Source organism: Lissotriton vulgaris, chromosome 5 (genome assembly GCF_964263255.1).
Source record: "Lissotriton vulgaris chromosome 5, aLisVul1.2, whole genome shotgun sequence".
NCBI classification, from domain to species: Eukaryota; Metazoa; Chordata; class Amphibia; order Caudata; family Salamandridae; genus Lissotriton; species Lissotriton vulgaris.
In genome coordinates, this window is record NC_141693.1 from 1,877,430,168 (window position 1) to 1,877,436,167 (window position 6,000).

Consider the following 6,000-nt stretch of genomic DNA (forward strand, 5'->3'; position numbering starts at 1 on the left):
TTCAGGACGTGGCAAAGTATGTCGGTACGTTTACTACACTGGACAAAGCGCAGTCAGGGTTAAAAAGAGTGTTCAACCAGGGTGTTTTTAATCGGGCCGGGCGAGGCGGAGGCCGCTCGTCAGGCCGTGGAGGATATCAAGGTTCCCAGAGAGGCGACTTCGGTCGCGGAAGAAACAACTACGGTTCCACTCACGGAGGTACCTTTTATCCATCCCGCAGGAGGTTCAACCGAGGGCGTTTCAAGTCCGGCAACAACAGGGCGAACTTCAAGGCCCAGCAGCCCACATGTGAGCGTTGTAGACCTTTCTTTTCTTCCTTTGGGGGGTCGCACTCAACACTGTCTTCGTCAGTGGCAAGAGCTAACTCAGGACTCCTGGGTGTTGCAAACCGTGCAGTGTTTTCAGTTAGAGTTTTACTCTCGTCCTTTTCAGTCAAGTCCCCCAGCAAATCTCAATTTTTCCCAACAAGATCACAATTTTATAGACCAGGAGATTGCAGAGTTGCTGCAGAAGCACGCAATAGCACTGTCCAGGGGGCCTCACGGCTTCTGCAGCAACATCTTTATTATACAGAAGAAAGGAGGTGGGAACAGGCTGGTTCTGAATCTCAGAGATTTCAATCAGTTCCTAACGTACAACCATTTCAAGATGGAGGGTATCCATCTTCTAGGGGATTTGCTACAGGAAGGAGATTGGATGGTCAGGTTGGACCTCAAGGACGCATACCTATCCATTCCAATCTTCCCGCTGCATCGCACGTTCCTCCAGTTCAGCTGGAACGGCCGATGCTACAAATATTTGGCTCTTCCTTTCGGGCTCTCCTCAGCTCCTTGGTTCTTCACCAAGGTGATGAAACTAGTGGTGGCCTACCTCAGAGAAAGGGGTATAAGGCTCATAATATACCTCGACAACATCTTGATCATGGCGCAGAATCAGGAACAACTCAGGCAGCACCTCGTCCTCACGACAACGCTGCTTCAGAACCTAGGTTTTGTTATCAATCCGAAGAAGTCGGTGATTATTCCAACTCAAGTGATAGACTTCCTCGGATTCACAATAGACTCACAGTCGGGCCAACTATGCCTTCCAAAGACGAAATTAAAGGACCTCAAGAAGGAGATCCTAAAGTTATTGAGCAGTCAAACAGTCACACTCAGGGCGATAGCAAGAGTAGTGGGGATATTAGCCTCATCCATCCAAGCGATATTCTTGGGCTCTCTTCATTACAGGGCCCTTACGCCTAAAGATCAGACACCTTCAGAAGGGACTGTCTTATTTGGAGGTCATTCCGCTGTCACAGGAAGTCAGGCCAGAGCTACAGTAGTGGCTAGGCCATGTGGACGCCTGGAGTGGCAGAGCAATCTTCGATCTCAGCCAGAGGTGATAATCGAGTCAGACGCCAGCCGATGGGGCTGGGGCGCCGGCTGCGGGGACATCTCCATGGGTGGCAGGTGGTCTCCGCAAGAACTTTCATTGCACATAAATTGCTTAGAACTGCTCGCAGGGTCGTTCGCAATTCGGACACTATCCCCGAAGCAAACCTCATGTTGCATCCTCCTCCGCATGGACAATGTGTCAGCGGTGAGGTACATCAACAAGTTGGGCGGCACAAGATTGTCTCTTCTTGTGCAGATAGCCAAAGATTTTTGGCATTACTGTCTCACGAATCAGATCTCGGTAATGGCAGAATACATCCCGGGCCGGTCCAAACAGGTGGCGGATTGGAACTCCAGACACCTCAGGGATGCCAGAGACTGGAAGTTGCATCCCGAAGTCTTTCAGTGGCTTCAGAAGATTTGGGGTCCATTCCAGACGGACCTCTTTGCCTCCAGACTCACTTATCAAATTCCCCAGTTTTTCAGCTGGAGGCCGTATCCATTGGCGAAGGCGACAGATGCCTTTCTGCAGGACTGGTCGAATGCGATTCCCAGAGTGATGACACAGGTCATCAGGCAACGGGCGGGGATAGTCATGGTGATGCTGTGGTGTACGTCCCAGTCGTGGTTCCCCAAATTGTTACAATGGAGTTGCGATCTCCCAAGGTTACTACCGGAGTCGCAATCGATGTTGCTGGGTCCTCTTCAGGAGCAGCACCCATTGATTCTAGAGGGCAGGCTCACGCTGATGGCATGGAGGCTTTCAGGGAGCGATGGCAAATGCCAGGAGTTTCGGACAGGACTTAGGACTTCATCAGACAGGCCTGGGCACTTTCTACCAGAACACAATATTCCTCAGCCTGGAAGAACTGGGTGGATTGGTGCATGGAACGGAGTTTGGATCGTGTGGCGGCGGAATTACCCCACGTGTTGAATTTTTTGTCGGATAAAGCGGCGGAAGGTCTGGCTTATCGTTCGGTTAACAACTTTCGCTCAGCCATGCTGCTTTGCCTGTCGTCGTGCAGACGTTCCTCGGATGTGAGAGCACTCGACGTTACAGGTAGAGTATTTACCCCTGAGGGGGTTTCATTTCATATCACAGGTCGTACTAAAACATTGTCATGTCATATTAATTATAATGCTTTTCCAGAAAATGAAAAATTATGTGTGGTACAATGTTTAAAGACATATGAGGAATGCACGAGGGCCTTAAGGCCTCAAGGGTGTTGTCAATTGTTGATTGCACTGCAGAAACCTTTTAAACCTGTGGCGGCCGTCACCATTGCCAGATGGCTTCGCTTTATAATGCAAGAAGCTGGTATTGACACGCAAATGTTTGGTGCTCATTCTGTGAGAGGCGCAATGGCATCAAAAACGTTCATGTTGGGTTCTAACACTCAGGACATTATGCTTTGTGCAGATTGGTCCTCTGAATCAACATTTAAGACCTTTTATTATAAGCCGGTGGGAGATATTACTTCTGTGGTTTTTAAAGAGCGTTAAACTAGCATAATCTGAAGCCTCCGGTCCTGTAATAGAATCAAAAATTTGCTAGCATTCGCGACAAGAATTTTCAATTCTATTAAGGACACGGAGGCGAGGATTATCCCACCCGGCTTGGTTAAGTGTAACAAGCTTGCCCACCCTTATATTCAGTGGTTACGGTTGTTTCATTTCCTTTGTTTCAGGATCAGACAAGAAGTCTGACTAGACGAAGACGGCTGACAAGATCATATGCTTGAGGACCAGTTTTTCTTCCACGTTGGAGGAGTTATGCAATTATCCAAGTTATCGTTTGGACTTATGTTTGCTTCAAAGAAAGATGAATATGGCAGCACGCTAAGGGTTCTTATGGACTGTGGGGGCGTGCCTATACATATGTGCATCATGGGAAATGTAGTTTTGTTATACTGTTATTATGAAAATATGCATTTTCATTGGCTGCTGTGTTTTTGCAGTAAAGATTGAGAAGCATAATCCTCGCCTCCGTGTCCTTAATAGAATTGAAAATTCTTGTTGTGAATGCTAGCAAATTTTTGATTCTATTAAGGACAAGGAAGTGAGGCTTATGCTTCTCTTTCTACAACAGGCACTCAAAATATTACAAAAGAAAAACTACATTTCCCATGAGCCCCAGCACTCACTGTGGTCATGCATAGTATATAAGCCCATGCTTTCGACAAAGTCTCCTCTTTCTTTGACAAAAGTCATTTCCAAAAGTCCTTGTGGACATCAACTCCAAATCTCTAATCCTCAAATAACCTGATCTGTACGCCGAACTCCTCAATCATATGAACTGCGAAGGAAAATCTTCTCCTCCAATAAACACCGGAACTGGAAAGCAAGGCACTAATCCCCTCAGGTTGCTTTGGTTTCTGCCCCTAAAACGAAAAGGAAAAGCAGTAGCACAGCCTCCACTGATTCTGTAAACCATATCTCCAAGGGTGGGAAAACAACATTCCAATCATAACTAGATTAATACTAGACATAACATAATCAATTATAAATAGTGCTACTGGTTTTATGGCATTTGTTTTTTTTTACTTTTTCGTCTGTATTTATCCATATTTATTTTGTAGTAGTGTTATCTGTATTTGTCCATATTTATTTGGGGTTTTGTGAAAGCAAATGAAACTAAAACTAGTATTTTTCCAAATTTATTTAACCAATAAAGGTGCACTCATGCTTTAATGCCTGAGAGGTTTCACTGAAAACCCACAGATGATAAATCAATGCACTTATATGTAAACATACACATTTTAGTATCAACCTTGTGCACATCTACTGTTTTTTTAGCCTCCTTCCTATAGTTCCTTTATTTAACCCTTGCCTGTCAATACGCATAGCTATTTGCTTGGCAGCTAGGACTGAGACCATTTAGAATAACCCAAAATGTTACTGATTTCCATTTTTATCCGCATTTAAAAATAAATACAAATGAAATTAAATGGGTTTCTATCTGTATTTATCTGTAAAAATCAGTAAAATAGATAAAAAGGGAGCCTTAATTATAATCAGTCACCATCCCTGGGCCGGATAATCCTCGCCACGTGTCCTTAATAAAATTAAAAATTCTTGATGCGAAAGCTAGATTTTTTTTATTCTATGCCAGGAAAAGAGGCTTCAGATTATGCTAGTTGTGCTACAATATTAGTAGCAACATCCACAACCGGTATGTGATAAACACTTTAAAAGTTGAGACGAAGACCAGTCTGCCTCCGACATTATCTCCTCAAGAGGAGAACCAGTGGAAAATGCTTTGGGGCCATGGCTCCCCTCACCAAATGTGTACCAAAACGAGACACATCAATTCCTGCTTGTGCGAGAATCCATCTGACTCACCAGGCCAAAGTTGCGGAAGAGACTGGGTGGAAAGGTTTCTGCAAAGAAATAAGTAACTCACATGCTCAATCAGTTCGCAATTCACAAGTATGTTCCTGATAACATTTCAAAAATTTTACCACACATAATTTATAGTGATGAGGAAAAGCAGGATAAACAATGAATTTTGAATCAATTTTGGTATGTTTTGAGTTGGAAAAAGGCACCCCGAAGGAGTAAACACTCTACCTTCTAAATCCAAGGCTCGCACATCCAAACCCTCTGCTGAGGGCAGGGCGAGACGAAACCACGTCCGCATAATAGGCCTACCAGAGCGAGTAGAAAGCCCCAACGCCATTCTTTTTGTGGAACAGTGGCTCCGTAATCAGATTGTCCCAGAGGGATTGTCAGGCTTCCTTTGTGTAGAGAGCGCACCGGATCCCTACTGGTAAACCAACACAGGGTGCGCCCCCGCACCCAATCATAGCTCCCAGTTTACACGGACCTGGTCAAAATCAAAGAACTTCCTAACAGCCTCTTAAAAAGAAGGTCCAAGCTCTGGATCTTTAATATGCTTCTTTCTGACTCACCTGAAAATCAACTACAAACAAAAGTCACATTTCTTTGATAGCCCAGAGGCAGCAAATGACTGGCTGGAAATTACCCTCCGTCCCAAGCGCTGGAGAGACTGGATCAGAAAACTCACCAAGACCCAAAAAAAGCAACAGGACAAAGAATTTGCAGAGACCAATAGACTCGTTGAACTACTGCCAAAAGCCCCTCACTGTAGCAGGCTCTGCAGGGGCTGGAATCAGCACTGGCAGCTGTGGCTGCCATTTGAGACTCTAACCCCCCCCACCCCTTCATCGCCGGAAGAGTCAGATGAGAATATTACACACTCAGAATCTGATAGTAACGATATATTATTTACCCGATCACTCCACAACAGTGCAAGACTTATTCGGCTAATGACATCCCAAGGCTGGATGACTCTCCCAGACTACTGTCATGTGGCTACAACGAAGGGGAGTAAGACATTACTTATGTATTTAACTTTCTCTCCCCCCAGTTCCCTTTAAATATTAATCAAATTAAGGGTCCTGTTATACATGTAGCTTCGCCCTAGATGATGTATTATGCAACACATAGGTATCACCCCCCTGCAGCACAAGCACTTGAAAACCAAATGGAAATTCAAAATGTTTTATATAACGTTGGGACCAGCATAGTTGATGCGCTAGTCAGCGTATTGGGAGGTACCGTTTTTTGTTGGGTATCTGGCTCACCCCACACCAAATCATAC